The sequence below is a fragment of the Meleagris gallopavo genome, chromosome 5 (genome assembly GCF_000146605.3).
Source record: "Meleagris gallopavo isolate NT-WF06-2002-E0010 breed Aviagen turkey brand Nicholas breeding stock chromosome 5, Turkey_5.1, whole genome shotgun sequence".
Lineage (NCBI taxonomy): Eukaryota > Metazoa > Chordata > Aves > Galliformes > Phasianidae > Meleagris > Meleagris gallopavo.
The window spans coordinates 15,217,936-15,233,029 of NC_015015.2; the positions used below are offsets into that span (position 1 = coordinate 15,217,936).

At 46.5% G+C, this 15,094-nt stretch overlaps 1 protein-coding gene across 3 annotated transcripts in view; it reads right to left on the reverse strand.

The window, feature by feature from the left end:
• Window positions 1-15,094, reverse strand: part of LOC100548287 (USP6 N-terminal-like protein) — a 57,981-nt gene that overhangs the window by 25,140 nt on the left and 17,747 nt on the right. Inside the window, exon 1 of one of the 3 annotated variants that reach the window (XM_010711160.3) lies at window positions 10,217-10,315. The exons of the other annotated variants lie outside the window; for them this stretch is intronic. The gene's annotated coding sequence lies outside the window, so the exon portion shown is untranslated. Of the gene's footprint in view, window positions 1-10,216; window positions 10,316-15,094 lie in introns of those variants that run through there. 3 annotated transcript variants of the gene reach the window in all.

Here is a 15,094-nt window from a genome sequence, read left to right on the forward strand (position 1 = left end):
AGAGAAGTTAGAAAATGCAAAAGTCCACGTGCTGTTGTGGGAATTGAAAACTTATTTTCTCCTCCATCTTCCATTCCAGCATCTATAAATAAAGGCCAAAAATCCGGAAGAAAAATCCCCCTCTTCGGGCAATGCATAAGCCTGGAAAGAAACTGCATAAACACAGAGCTTAGGAGCAGACTTCTGGCTGCTTCAGAATGAGGAGCAGTTTACGATTTTTAACTAAAGCATGGGAAGGTGCAGCAATGATTGCTCTCCCCTTCAGCATGCAACAGGCAGGATGCTGAGCTGCCAGCAGCCTGTGCGCTCCTTGGCACAGTGGGACCGCATCCTTGTAAAGTGCAAACAAGGAAACAACAAATGTCCTATGATATAAAGGCACCGGGACAACCAATGAAAATAAGAGGTCGGAAGCTAAAAATCTACTAGCAACGAGATACAGCTCGTTCACAGAACTTGGCTGAAAATAGCCCACAGGGCTATTATAACCCTAAGCTGCAGGCATCTAAATTGAGTTAAAATGAGATGACGTGTACTGCGTGGGTCTCACCTCTGCTCACGTCCCATGCTTAGGAGAAGTAACCCAGACTAGACCAATTCCTACGCTCCTAGGAAAATATGTATTTGAAAGAGGTCCTCCCTGCACCACTCTCATTCCTTCAGCCTCTGCAATGGGTTTGTTGGGTGACACAGCAGCCAAACCCACTCACCCTTGGCAGCCCCTGTGGGGACACTCCCTGACCACATACATTGCTGGCAGCTCCCTGGGCTCCCGCTACCTTCAGACCGCATCTCCGGACTCTGAAGCACCACCACTGTTAACTTCCTCCCTTCCACTGAAACCCTATGAGATCACATCAAGAAATTGCAAAGTTCAGAGAAACAAGAAGTGTCTGATCCAGCGCTGGGAAGGCACCGAAAAGATGTCTTCCCAAGCTCCACGATCCCTCACAGCTCTGCAGTACAGCATTAGGACACGCAACGTTTCCAAGGAGTAATTAAAAAAAGATTGTGTTAATACAACATAACCTTTCCCTTCCTTTTGGTTTGTTAATAACTCCTAAAATTACCCAAACTGAACGCTCACAGGAATTTTTGCTATTTTGTGCAAAAGCACCATTATATATAAACAAGAAAATGTAATGGTTGTTTTCCCTTTGAGGAAATCACTCACATAAGAAGCCTCCCCTCTTCTCTTTGGGGAAAACATGTTTATAAAATCCAACTGGAGTGGAAGACTACAGGCACACACAGTACTCACCACAGCCTCCAGCTTACAAAACAGCACCAACTAAGCAGTCAATGTAAAAATAAATCCAGTTGGTTTTTTTTGTTTTGTTTTGTTTTTTTTTCAAGCTGTTGTAATCAACATCTGGGTAGTTTGGTCAGGGCTCCAAAATACTACTTATAATTCACAAGGCATTTGGCTGTTACCACTTCACCATGGTTGACATAAAGTGCATGTCTGACACTAAAAATGGATCCACTGGAGTCGGTGTGACAAAAGACAGCCGTGCAGCTTCTCAGCCATGGAAGAGAAAAGTGTGCTGACAGCTGAAAGTCAGTGATGTTATTGCAATAATAGTTAAATGCAGCAGAATGACACAAAAAAACCTTACGTTCTTAACACCTTACACTTGGCGGCTGGACTTAATGATCTTTGCTATCCCATATTCTGTATTCCTCTACCAATCTGTGGCATACACTACCATGTAACAACATAAGCTGCTGACATCACAGGCCATCCCAAACCATCAAGAACTAGAAGTTCAGGTTTGCCAGCCCAGCATGTTCCCCACGTCTAGTTTTGAAACCTCCTGCGACAATGCCAGCATCAAGATGAGGTAGTAATTTGTCCCAGTTTCTGGGGAAAGAGCCTTCCCCATGAGCTCATTGCCTGGCCATAAGCCCAGGAGGAGAAGGGCTGAGGACTGCCCATGGGCAGTACCCACAGACAGAGCTCTAGGAAGCTTGTCATCACCTCACCTAGTTCCACAGCCATGTTTCCCAGTCTTCCACCCCATGAGCTCAGCAGCAATCCTGCCTGGCTGTCCCATACCAGCTCTGCCCAGGAACCTCATGGCAATCTTAAATAGCTTCAACTGAAAAAGTGAAGGGAATGTTGCTGTTTTTCACAAAGAACAGGGGGATGCTCTGACGGTCCTGTTATTTAACTGGAGTGCTTCAACCAAGCCCAAAGTAGGAGAGCTTCAAAGAAGTTCCCATACAAGCACTAACTCAAGCAACTCATTCCTACCTCCTACTGAAGGAAAGGGACCAAGAAATCATAGAGCCATGGGGTGGTTTGTGTTGGAAGAGAACTCAAAGACCCATCCAGCATCTTTGAGGCAGGGACACCTCCACTCAATCAGGCTGCCAGGATGCCATCTAGTGTGGCTTTGAGCACCTCAAGGGATGGGGCAGCTACAGCTACTCTGGGCAATCTTTTTCAGTGCCCCACCATGCTCACAGTAAAGAATTTCCTCCTTACACCAAATCTAAATCTCTCCGCTTTCAGTGCATCTGTTACTTACTATTACAGTTTTCCATGTGCTCAACATTTCTGATATGAGTAATGCAGCAACAGAAGCAGGTCAGAGGGGACCACAGCAGACAACAACTGAACAAGGTAAGTGACAGTAAGCATAGAAAAATTACAAAAAAAATTAAGTCTTCCCTCTTGGGTGAGTTAAAAAGCAGAGGGAGAAGTTGAAGAAGATCAGAGACTGTGGCAATGATGGAAAGACAAGCATTTGGTATGATGGAAACCCATCTAGAGTCCCAGGGAGAGGGTGTAGACAAGGACAGATAATTCTTGAAGACACAGCGATGGTTCCAGCTCCATTTGCCTTCCATCCTGTGGCCTGCAGCTCTGCAAACAGATGGGCGACACGGCACTGCAGCCTGTAGGGTGGCTTTCCTGGTCACTTCTGACAGCCCCTCTGGGTAATTTATCTACATGATACTTCTGTTAAAAAGAAAGGTAAATCTGGTCCTTGGAAAACACGCATGAATCCATAAATTGTAAGATGGTGAAAAGGCCCTGCCCTGACATCATGAAGAAAGTGCAAAAAACTCCCAGTGCTGGCTAAGGCAAGACTGTGCCAGGGGTGATTATATGCATATGCTGGTCTCCCCAGAGAGCAAATGAAAATAACTCAAGCATCATCTGGGTTTCAAAAGGACAGTAAGAAACAAGAGACAGTCTGACTTAACTGCAGACATGCTCAACTGAAGGAAAAACAATGTTGATTTGAACTTGAAAGATGCATTCATCTTTAAAATGCTTTAACATTCATCCAGGAGAAGTAGACAGATCAGTTAAAACTTGTCCGTTATTTCAGTTAATTACTACCAAAAACTCTTGCAGTGATGATGATGATTTCTGAAGGAGTTTGGGAAATGGGAATCTTCACGTTCCAAGATGAAAATCTGGGATAACTGAATGCATCCTACATCTGGTGCAGCTGGCCTTCGTACTTTGCAAAAGGACTCTGAAAAGGGAATTTGTCAATTAATAAGCACCTGAGAACAGTGGAAGGTATTTTGACAAGGAAAGGCTTTCTTTTATTTCTCCTAAAGAAAAGAGTGAGGTCAACATAAAAAGTAAGATCCACGCTTGAGCTGGACTGCAGATGCTGAAATAAGACTTTAAACAGAATACTGATTGCATGGGAGTTTTTTTTGCTTTTTTTTTTTTTAACCAAACATCGAGTCATGAGCAGGAAGAGCTTTTTTAGAGAGCAATTGGAGCCAGTTTGCTCTATATTATCACTTAATTTAGCAGAGGGGCCTCTGTTGAGGTGAGCACAGCCTTAAGGCACAGTCACTACAACTCTGTCCCAGCTGAGAACAGGACAAGAGGAGCTCACCTGCCTGGTTCCAGCAGCTTGACAACACGACTGCTCATCAGAAGCAGACAGAAAGCTAAAAACTCCTCAACTATCCAAAAATGCTGCAGGTAAACCAGATTTCTTACCAGCATTTCATGCACAAACTTCCCAAAATCTCAGTTCTACAAGATTGCTAGCAAAGTAGTGGTCAGACTACTTTGCACCACTGCATGTATTTAGCACCTGGGAGCTACAAGCTCACTCACCCCTCATACTTCAGGACCTAGATTCCCCATCCAGCCTCCTGGTCACAGAGCTCCCCAGCACTCAGTTCAAGAGCTGAAGCATCCCAAACCCCATCCAGGGGTACCAGAAGAAATAATTCCATCACCTAAGTGAAGCAGCATATGTGCATGCACCTGTTCCAGCACAGCAACACCAATACTTGGTAGAAACATATCCTTTAGCAACACAAAAGCCACAGCACTTGTGCAACGTCCACATGACACAGGACAGCTTTCCTATCACTAGCCTGCAGAACAGCTTCAGGAGGTGCCTGTTTCCAACAACCACACTGCTTCAGCTCAGGTTCTCTGCATTTCTCCTCCTCCTCCTCCTTGGACACCTGCTCCTGATAGAAGCATAGCTGCAGCAGCACACAAGTGGTGCCCTTCCCAAAGCACTCCAGGTCTTTTCTTCACCCATATCTCACTGCTGAATCCTGCTCTGTGCCACCCCTACAGCAGGAGAATCTCAGTCTCTTTTAGAGCTCAATCTCTTACAGCCCTGATGCCTGCAATGCACTAAAGCAATGACGCGTTTCTCCCACTTCCCTACATTGATAGAAAACAAAAGCACCTACTGTTGCTCAACATTATCACAAAACATTTGCTTTTCCAGACTGTTTCTCCCCTCCTCCTTTTGGAAGGGATTTTGGCAGAACAGCAGCCTCAGCTCTTGCTCCCCACTAGGAGAAGTGGTGGCTGATTTGGGAGCTGAACTGCACACCATTCCCAGACAACATTCTGCCCGCTCAAGCATTCTCTGCTCTCACTGGGACATGTGCATCCTTCCTGCAGACCCCTTATCTCCCCCAAACCCACACTGCTGCAGACACTGGTCTTTTACAGCAGCCACAGAAGTGCACTAAGCCCACATTGCTCCTGCCAATGAGATTCAGAATTAAACATAGGTGCCACATGAAAAATTAGGCCCGGCTGCCAAGCTCACAGCTCTGGAAAAAGCACTGAATGCATTAGCATACAGTCACATTTTATTTTTAATTAATTTATTTTTTTAAGCAACCAGAGTATCAGGTTTAAGGTCCCCAAATCAAGACAGGCAACTGTCTTGATTTGTCCAACTCAGGACCTGAAATCCTCAGCTCTCACTACCCAAGCAAGCCGCTGCCCATGTGCAGAAAATCCTCACCACTGATTTGGGTGCTGAGAGAAAAACAAAATATAGAGAACTGAACAACCTCTTCAACATCACTCTTGTCCCTTCCCCAGGCTCCAGCCCCATGCCAGGTGCTGCAGTCAGGAAAGACCTGACCCAAACTGTGCAGTGATGCTCCGGACTGCACCCCCAAGGGACAAGATACTGGCATGGATCACACGCTTGCTGTGCTGCCTTGAACCTCAGGCTGCAGGGAAGGGATGGACGCTGGCCCTGGTTAAACTAAGAGGAAGCCTAGGAGGGCTGGCTGAACAGCATGCTACCATTTAGGAATATCAAAATAAAGGCTCCTACCTTAAAAATCCAGGGCTTTTTAGATGCAAATTGCAACTTCAAGCAAACGTTACAGGTTTCACAAGGAACTGCCTAAAGCTGCGTTAAATAACCTGAGATGCTTTGGGTTCTTTAAATTCTAGAGGACATTGAACTAAGTCAGCTCAGCTCCACATATGGGGTCAGAGAAGAGAAACGCCATCCCAAGGTACCACATGGCTTGGACAAGGCTCAGCCATCTCTTACCAACCATCGTTTGTACTCACAGCAAACACGGGCAAGTGCTTATTATTTACCTGTGGCTTAATTGCCCTCCTCACTCAAAGTCATCAGAGCAAGAGCAGAGATGCATCTAACAGCTCAGAACACCAGCAGTTTGCTTATGACAGCCCAACCATTTCCGCTAGCAATTATGAACAGCCAGATAGCATCAGCAACCCAACCCCAGAGAGTGCCTGTGCAGCTTCTCCTCCTCATGCCATCGCTTCTTGAGAAGCCACTTTGAGGTTCAGGACTCAGAAACCAGGGGAGGAGCAGCCCAGCAGCCTGTGGATGGATGAAGATGACCTTCATGTTTTACACAGGAATTCATCTGCCTATCTGTAGCATCTCAGAGATGACAACATTTGTGGGAAAGTCCCAAATCGCTCTATATAGTGAGCTGCAGATGAAATCACTCCATGCAGACTTCAAAAATAATCTTTATGCCGAGCTTCTATGGGATTCTTAAACAGCAGCATTTCTGTCTATTCCTGTGTACAATTCCTTTTACACTTCTTGTCCAAACTCAGTTTTCTGAAAAGCTGAGATCTCACAAATTGCATTCTCAATTGCTTTTCAAAAGCAGGTGACATCCCTGTGCCTTAGAAAAACCCTTGCAGATACACCCAGTTCTAGAATCATATCCACTTGACCCCAAAATCTACCATCACACACAAATTCAGCAGAACACAGGCTGCCAATCCCTTTTCCCCTCCCCTCAGCAACACATCTTTGACTGAAAAAGCCTCTGCAACTACAAATGCTTTCAAGAAATTGTTATAAAAGTTTATTGAGAGATGGTCATATAAAAAAATACATTCTTGAGGAGAGCTGCAGCTGAAAATACCCAATCCCCACACCCATTCTTCAGAGAAAATGTTATCAGATGTCACTTCCCAACGTTAAAAACATATGTTTGTTTCTTTTTAAATTAAGGTTGTACTGTGAACACTGAATTTTGCTGCTAGTGATCACAACGTGGGTATCTTCAATCCTGATGTCCTTTGCTGTTAATTCAGTTTCAATCCATGCCGTCTGAATTGCAGGGAAATAGCATCTAGCCGCCCGTACTGAGTTGCAGAGTGCTTGTGTCATCCAGATTTATCTTTATTTTTTATAGTTCAGGATATCAAGGCAGAGAACACGGGAAGGAGACAACGTCAACAAGAAGAGCAGCAGCAGTGCAGAGTGAGCATCAGCATGTGTGGGTTGGAAAGCACGTCTCACCCAAATCTGAGCTGGGGTTTGACAGGGAATCCTCTGTATGGGGCAGGCTAAAGGGGAAGCTCAGTTGCTGCCCAAACCTCTGGAGGAGGTCTTCAATGTTCAGTGGGCACCAAGAGTCACCCCATGCTCCTCTTTGTGAGCACTACCATAGAAAGACGTGGCTCATGTAGTGCCCATCAGGTACAACCTGCAGATGGAGATGATTTATGCAGAGACTGGCATCTGTTTAATAAATACTGCATATGGCCTTCTGCTAATTTGTAACAGTTCATCAACTCTGCTCATTTCATAGGACCCCCGCAGTGCTACGCATTAATAATAAAACACATTTTTTTCTGACAGCTCAAGGAATATTTTTAACATGAAAGTGTCAGCATTATCTTCTCAAAGCTGAGCCATCCTGGCTGACAGCCTCCTCACATTGCATGCAGAAACCAAGCGGGGCTCTGAGCGTACCTCACTTGCACCATACAGGCCCTCCAAAAAACACATCCGAGCTCCAACACCAGAGCTTCTAAAAGCAGTGCACACCAAAAAGCATCACCTGTTGCAGCAGAACAGACTAGCACAGGCAAAGGCCATGCTTAGTGCTTATAAAAAGGACAAAAAACAGCATAAGTCAGAACCTCTAGTTTACCAATTTGCTTTAAAGAATGGCTATCTCATTCGGCTTGTCCTTACTAAAGGTTGTTGGCAAATTCAAGTTCTAATATGAGCATGGAACAGGTTAGGAACAGGCCTCTTGCTTGGCAAAAGGGTGAAATAGAAGAGATGGGGGAAAAAAGTAAAGTACTAATAAATTTTTTGGCCTTCTAACCCTTCAGATATATACAATGTGTCCCCATTTAGTAACTCTCAGAGATGTTGAGAAATAAAAATGAAATTCTTCTGGTTCCTTACTGTGGCACCCAACCCACTGGTTCCATTCCAGGCCAGCACCTTGCTACCCTGTGTTCGCATTGCCCTTTGGGGGATGTATCCAGAAACTCTCCCATAGAAGAGCAGAGCCTGAGCAGCTGCTACCTGCAGCAATGAAAAAACTCTCAAAAGAACTAACCTGGAAAGTGATGAGCAGGAGAACAGCCAGAACTATGGCATCAGCCTTTAAAAATTTCCTTCAGGAGATGCACCTGAGTGTGGGGAGAGGTGAGAGCAACAACACAAGCCCTGCTGGGTGACCTCCTGTGCTGTCCTCAAGGAGGAGATCCCGAAGGATGTCCCGACTGCGATGCAGCCCCACAGCCACAGCCTCCCCTCTGCACATGCAACCCAGAGCAACTCAGGGAACTTGCCCACATGGTGACATCACTGGGCGTCTAAATAAAGGAAGCTTTTAATAGAATTTCCCACTGACGGGCTTAATCCGGTAAGCCCTGAAAGCCAGGGCTTCGTCAAGGGAAGGAAGGAAAAGGGAAAACAATAACTGCCCATCTTGGGGCCAGGCAAGTAGGCGGCGTCTTGGGAAAGAAACCAAAACAAACCACAATTTACTGTCCAGTACCTGTGCATGGGATACGAGGCACCTGCATGAGCAGCACTTATTGTCAGGGAGTTCTCTCTGCATTCATTTATTTTCTTTTTAAATCAAAAAACAGCTCTGTCTATTTCTGCACCAGGGTAGGGAAGACAAGGATGAAGATGAGGACAGGGAGAGAAAAAGCTGAGCCTGAAGGCTGAATAACACACACTTCCACAGAGGGTCTTTCTGGCTTCATGTTCGTGCGGCAGGTTCTGTGCTTCCTAAAAGCAAACCAGAGTTGTCTGCATATTTAGATGGCTCCTCGCTGCAAATACTTCCAGGACAAATCATCAGCAAGCAGCACGTCCTGGAAGCTCTCACAAAACACCAACGAAACCAAAACCGCCTGGAGGTTCAGGCAAGTTCACATGTTGTGCTCGTCATCCTCTTCTGCGTAACTCTTTATCAGTTCCACAGTGCCACGGAGCAGTTCCCCTTCCTCCCTCTGCTCCTCCAGCATCTTGGGCCGGGCATCCACATGGAGCGCCTCCCGATCGCCAAGTGACTCATGCTGCAGTAATGCGGGTGGGAACGGCTCCCATGCCCAGCCTGTAAGGACACAGCCTTTTATGGTATTTTTAGAGTGGAAGTTGTGGTGGTTTGTAGCACTTCGCCTTTTGTTTTGCCTGGGAGAACAGAGCTCACACAGCCCATGCCCCAGGACCACCAGTGAGGAGCCCGCACAGGTTAGGAGCGAGACAGTGCTGCTCTCTGTGGTCTCCCTTGCCCGCAATGCCACCCGCTCCACTTGGCAGGGGCATGGCTCTGGCCACAGCTCCAACACAAGGACACATATTGTGCAGTGGACACTCTAACTGTGGCAAAACCATTTTGTAAGGATCCCTTCCCTGCATCCCCTGAGCTCTGCCAGCCTGTGTATGGCAGTAGGCTAACGGCCCTGGTGACCACCAGGGGAAGCACACACTGTGCCTGCCCTCAATGGGCTTGCAGCATCCGACAGGTGGATGATGCTGCAAAGGCAACTGAGTCCCATCTCATCTGTCTTTCCCTCGGTGCGAGCTGAAACTTAGGATTGCATCTCTCTCTACTTAGCCAGCAACCATAAAATCAACTCTTTAGACTTCCACCCTGTAATATTTAGCTGAAATGTTATTAGGAAAAAGCAGGCAGGTATTGTGCTGAGAGCAGGTTACCAGAGACACAGACACTGAGCACGCGGGAGGAGCACTGCTCCCCAGGACCAGGGTCCTCAACACACGTGGCTTGAGCTTGGCAAGGCAACAGAGCCTGCTCAAGGTGCTCTTCAGGAGCTGACAGTCACATATGGGATAACAGAGCATCCCAAACACTGAAACAGGATTCCGGTTTCAAATGTGCAGCAGATCACTTCAGGGGCAGCTCTCTGCTCCTTCCCACCTGACGCACTATCTGCTCTAGAAGAGAAGGGAATGACAATTTCTGCCTCTTCACATATCTCCAGTCACAACTCCAAACAGCAACTGATTTTAATCCTTTCAAAACCGTTATTCAAGAAGAAATTAGATGATAACCTGTACATGCATAAGACGACTAGCAGAAGAGTCATCAGGATGAAGGTAGCAGTAATCGATCCTCCTGATGCAAAGCACTGACATCAAGTTTTCCTTTCACCAGTACCAGGCAGCAGTGGAAGCAGCTGGCTTACCGTGGGATGGGTTACGGAGCTCACCGCAGCACGGCAGAGGAAGTGCAGGGAGCGCCGCTCCGGGGCGAGGGCTGGAGCATAGCAGACAAAGCAGAGGGGAAGTCAGGGGGAGTTACACACCAGAGAGCGCACAGCTCACTACGTACCTTGGAGGCAAGCCAAGAAGGCGAAGTCTATAAACAGCAGCACAACTCACAGCAAACCCCTCCTGCCTTAAATGTGAGTTGAAAAAAAACCTTAACAGTGATTTGGTGCAGTTGCAGCATCCACTGCCCACAGCACTATTCATTGCCCCAGGGCCCAGCTGCTGGGTAGGCACACCTCCAAATGAGGGCACGGTCCTGCCCCTCGCTGCACAAATCCCCAATGCATTTTTTGAACTTGCACGTGCCCGACGCATGCCGACATTCGTAAGGCATCATGCTGGTGATGATCTCAGAGCCGTTCTGCAAAAGCCGCTTTTGGTCTCCCACGGGGACAGGCAAAACTCCCCAGATGGTCTGGAAGAGAGACTGCTGCTCCCTCATACATCTCCAAGCTCAGGGAGTCTTCCTGCAGCTTGGCAATGCATAGAGACTGCAGAATTAAAGTTAAAAAAAAAAAATAAAAGACCACGTGAAAGGCTCCATCCTGTTCGAAGGAACACAATGAATTTCCTGCAGTCTTCAATGGCTACACATAAAGCTAAAAGCTTTGCCACAAGGACCACAACATCACCCAGACACTAACTCACCTTACTTCTCAGTCCTGCAGAGCCAGCTCAGCCACAGGAAAACGACATTAACTCTTTCTGGCCCCATTTCTCATAATCCAACCAGTGGCTATGTACAAGCAAAGCAAGCCACTCATCTTTCACAATCCTTCATTTGGACCAGGATTATCAAATCTGATTAAAAAAATACCAACAACAGGAAGAAAAACAAATGCAGGATAGCACTGAACAAAACAACCCAAAACTCTTCTGTCCAGGAAATGGGTACACCCAACACTTATCTGGGACTCAGAACTCCTACAGCTGCCACCCCCTGCCCTTCACACTCTCATATGGGGCTGGGCAAAGGGAAACCTCCTGCTTGGCCCCGTAAACCCGGCACTCTGCAGCCTTCTTGCTGCAGGTGTGCTTTACACCACTTTGTAACAGCACTTTGATAGTGAACACCCACAAAATAGAGATTTCCCCAGCCAGCAGGTTTCTTTGCAAGCCTAAAAGCATCAGGCATCAATTCCTACAAACTCTTAACGCTGGGTTGGGACATGGGGAGCAACCTTGGCTCTGATGCAGCCCAGCTATCTGTTGGTTATGGCTCAAAAGGGGCAAAATCAGCCATGCTGAGCACAAGCTGCTGCTCCTGGAAGTGGCACATTGAGCACACTGGGCACCAACCTCACCCCTGAGCTGTCAGCGGCTGGAGCTGGTCTGCAAATTGCACACTGATAGGAGGCTTCAGAAGCCTTGCACAAGAAAGCAGAATGAAATAAAACCTCAGCAGGGCTGGTTCTCCCCAACATGTAATTTTTCCCCAGGCAGTACGGCACAGTGTGAATGTTGGGCAGGGAAAGGCAGGACACGGCACTGTGCTGGCACATGGGAACGCCCCACAACAGGCTCTCTTTGCCCAGTGGTAGTCTGTGCAGTCCCAACACAAAGCCTCTAAGTGCATTTCAGGCTCAAAAGTCAGCTGAAACAGGTCCATTCTCCCCTCCCACTCCATAAATACGATCCAAATTGGGTCATCTCCTAACAATATATGAATGACATTCATTTAAGCCTCTGATGCCGTGCTGACATAAGCTGTGTCCTTTCATTCTCCTTGCACTGTGAGTGCTAAAGATGCTTTTGTACAACCCCTGAAGTACTCCATTTAAAAACCATGGTAACTAGAGCATTGCATTCAGTTGCTCTTGAAAAAAGCCAGTCCCCTTTTCCCTCAATAGGCTCTTGGATAGCTCAGGGACAGACAGAAAAACACTGCCTGATTCAAACTGCTTGGCCCAGTGGCTGGAGGTGGGATGCTGTTGTGAATCACTCACAAAGTGCTGGGGACCCCTTGAATGCTGGGGATCAACTTGTGTCCAAGGCCTGCAGTGTTGGGTGTTGTGCCATAGATCTCCTACCTGGTTCCCGCAGCCAAGAAGCAGCCAGAAGTCAGCAAAGCTGCAGGATTAGATGGGCAATTCCATGAATGATTCCTTTCCAATACCCCAGTGCAGCAGACATTGAAGGAGAGAAGAAGCAAGTCTTGCTGTTATCTTTACCCAGCACCAACAGTTGAGTGAGTTTTGGTGAGGTTTTTCTTGCTAGTCACAACTCTTAGGCATTAAAAACACTTCTGCATTTCAGAATTTGGAAGACTGTCTGCTGGCACCAGCAGCGTCCTCCTTTCTGAAATGGAAATATTCAGACGTGTGGGCACAGAGATCGGATGGAAAGAACAGGGCAGCTCCCACTAAAAACACCATTAAGTGGGAAAAACTAAAGTGAAGAGGCCCTCTCAAAGAAGGGACATTTGTCTAAGACGGAAGGTCCAATTATTTGTTTTTCTTTAAAAGGAAAAATATTCATAGCTCTGCATTCATCACAAAAATCATATGCACCAGCAGCAGAAAGTCTAACGCCTTAAACATGACCTCATTGCTGCACCTCCCCTGCATGCCATTTTAGCAGACTTTTTTTTTTTTCCAAATCCAACTGCACACCGTTATGGAGTCACATTCCAAGATTTAAGATTTTAAAATTAGAAGTCTTTAACCACAATGTCTGCAAAAACACCCTGCCAAAAAAAATGGCACAGCATGAAAAACAAAGTCTTCCCTGTTAGGCAGCTTGTTCCAGGAGTGACGCACAGCACGACACTCTGCGCCTGTGTGTAGGACCCAAACCAGATGCAGGGGATGTGAGGTGTGCTCCCATTTCAACACAGCATGTTTCAAGTCATTGCAAATTAGCTCAGGGTCACTGTACACCAAACCAAGGAAGAGGCCAAGGACGTATCAACAACAGAATGTGCACTCACTTGCTGGAGATGCAAGCTTGTTAGAAGGCAGCATAATGTCTTGCCTTAAAGAACACCTTTGTGAAAAGGAAAACCAAGGCACATAATTGCTTAACTGATTTCCCATGCAGACAGATGAAATGAGACTTCATCAGCCAAGCAGAGACATAGCTGAACAGTGGGCCACAGATAAACCATGCCATATGGGTCAGTACACAAACCTACGAGAGCCTTCCTGTTTGTCTGTGCCGCTGTATCTAATGCCCAATCCTGCTTACTGATGGAGGTGTATTTCCTGTGGGATGCTCCTTATGACTGCTCCCTCCAGCTTTCATGTAAAAAACAAGGCACAGCTTCAGTAGAAGAAGTAAGGACTGAGCATTTCAGCTCCCAGTACCTGACTGGAGCAACCGCTGGTTTATGGGATTTTCCACTTCAAAAAAATGTACATTTCTTCTGGCTAACAAAGCATCATCTTTCCTAAGACAGATGGCTGTTATGAGAGAAGGGAAAGAGGTGAACCAAGGACAAGCTTTGATCAGTTAACTCTGAATTCCCTAGTTCTGCTGCTCTGCTCAGTCCATAGCCTTAGTATTCAGCAGGACTAAAGCAGGAGGAAGCTTGTAACAGAAAACAAGAAAACCATTTGGAGAAATTCTCACTGTCCACAGACTGCTCCATAACAACCTGTCAGCGCCTATGATTATTTTCATGGGAGTTTTGTTTACGAAAGAGCTACACTCTTTGAAGTCCAAAAGCAAAACACTGTGGTGGATCACAAAATATTAATCATGTAGCTGATCACACAGTGTTTGGGTTGGGTTAGTAATCTGCTGTCAGAGAAAATAAGTTTGCTCACAGTCAGGTTTATGAACATTTTAGCAATTGCCTCCTCCTCCAAGCAAGCTGCCCAGAAGCTTCCCAGACCTGCCCCCCCTGCCACATTACCAGACTGCTGTGGTTAAAGAGATCTCTGTAACACATGCTTTGGCAAACACTGGCAAGCAGGGCTGCTTCAGCCTGTCGTAGGGCTTCTCCATCCCTGTGCAAAGCATCTCTGCCCCCAGCAGCAAGCTGCTGCTGACAGGTGTGAGAATTGAATGTTGTTTCTGCATCAGAACAAAATAAGAATTTTGTTAACTTCATGGTCTTTACCGTTTGGGGTTTTTGTTTTATAGTTCGTTTCAGGGGCCTTACTACTTTATTAGAGTTCTATAAGTTAAAGTAATATGTATGTATATATGTATAGCCAACATTGAGAATATATGTCACACATTGCAACAGTATTCTGCCAATTTAAAAAAGAACAATTCACTACATGATACGGGGAATGCCTGGAGAAGATCGGACATCTCCCCTCCCCTCCGTACTCTTTGTTTAACAAGAATTCCAAGCAAATCACCATATCAATAGGACAAGAAGAGCACTGAGACACCTTGGAACGATCCAATTAAATCCTCTGATAAGATTGTGAACCCGGAGTACCCAGCAAGTGGGGAAATGGGGGAGAAGGGGGAGGTAAGGGAGAGAAAAAGGGTATAAAAGTTGTCATGCTGTATCCATAGGGGCGCTCCTGCTTGCGGGACGCCCGCCATTGCAATCGCGAATAAAATCTGCTTTTATCAGAGATACCGTCCTGGCAAAATTATTCGGATATTTCCAACAATTTGGGGGCTCGTCCGGGATTATTATTGCCTCTTTGGGTGTCTCCCTACTGCCCTGGACAGGATAGGTGCACCCCGCTGATTTCAGCGGTCCTGTCTGAGTGGTGAGGTGACTCCTTGGGACGGCCGATAAGAAACCGAGACTGTTAGATAAAAGGACGGATTCTGTAAAAGCCAGGGGCAGGTAGGCACGGGTGTTGGCCATTGCGACCCGGTAACTT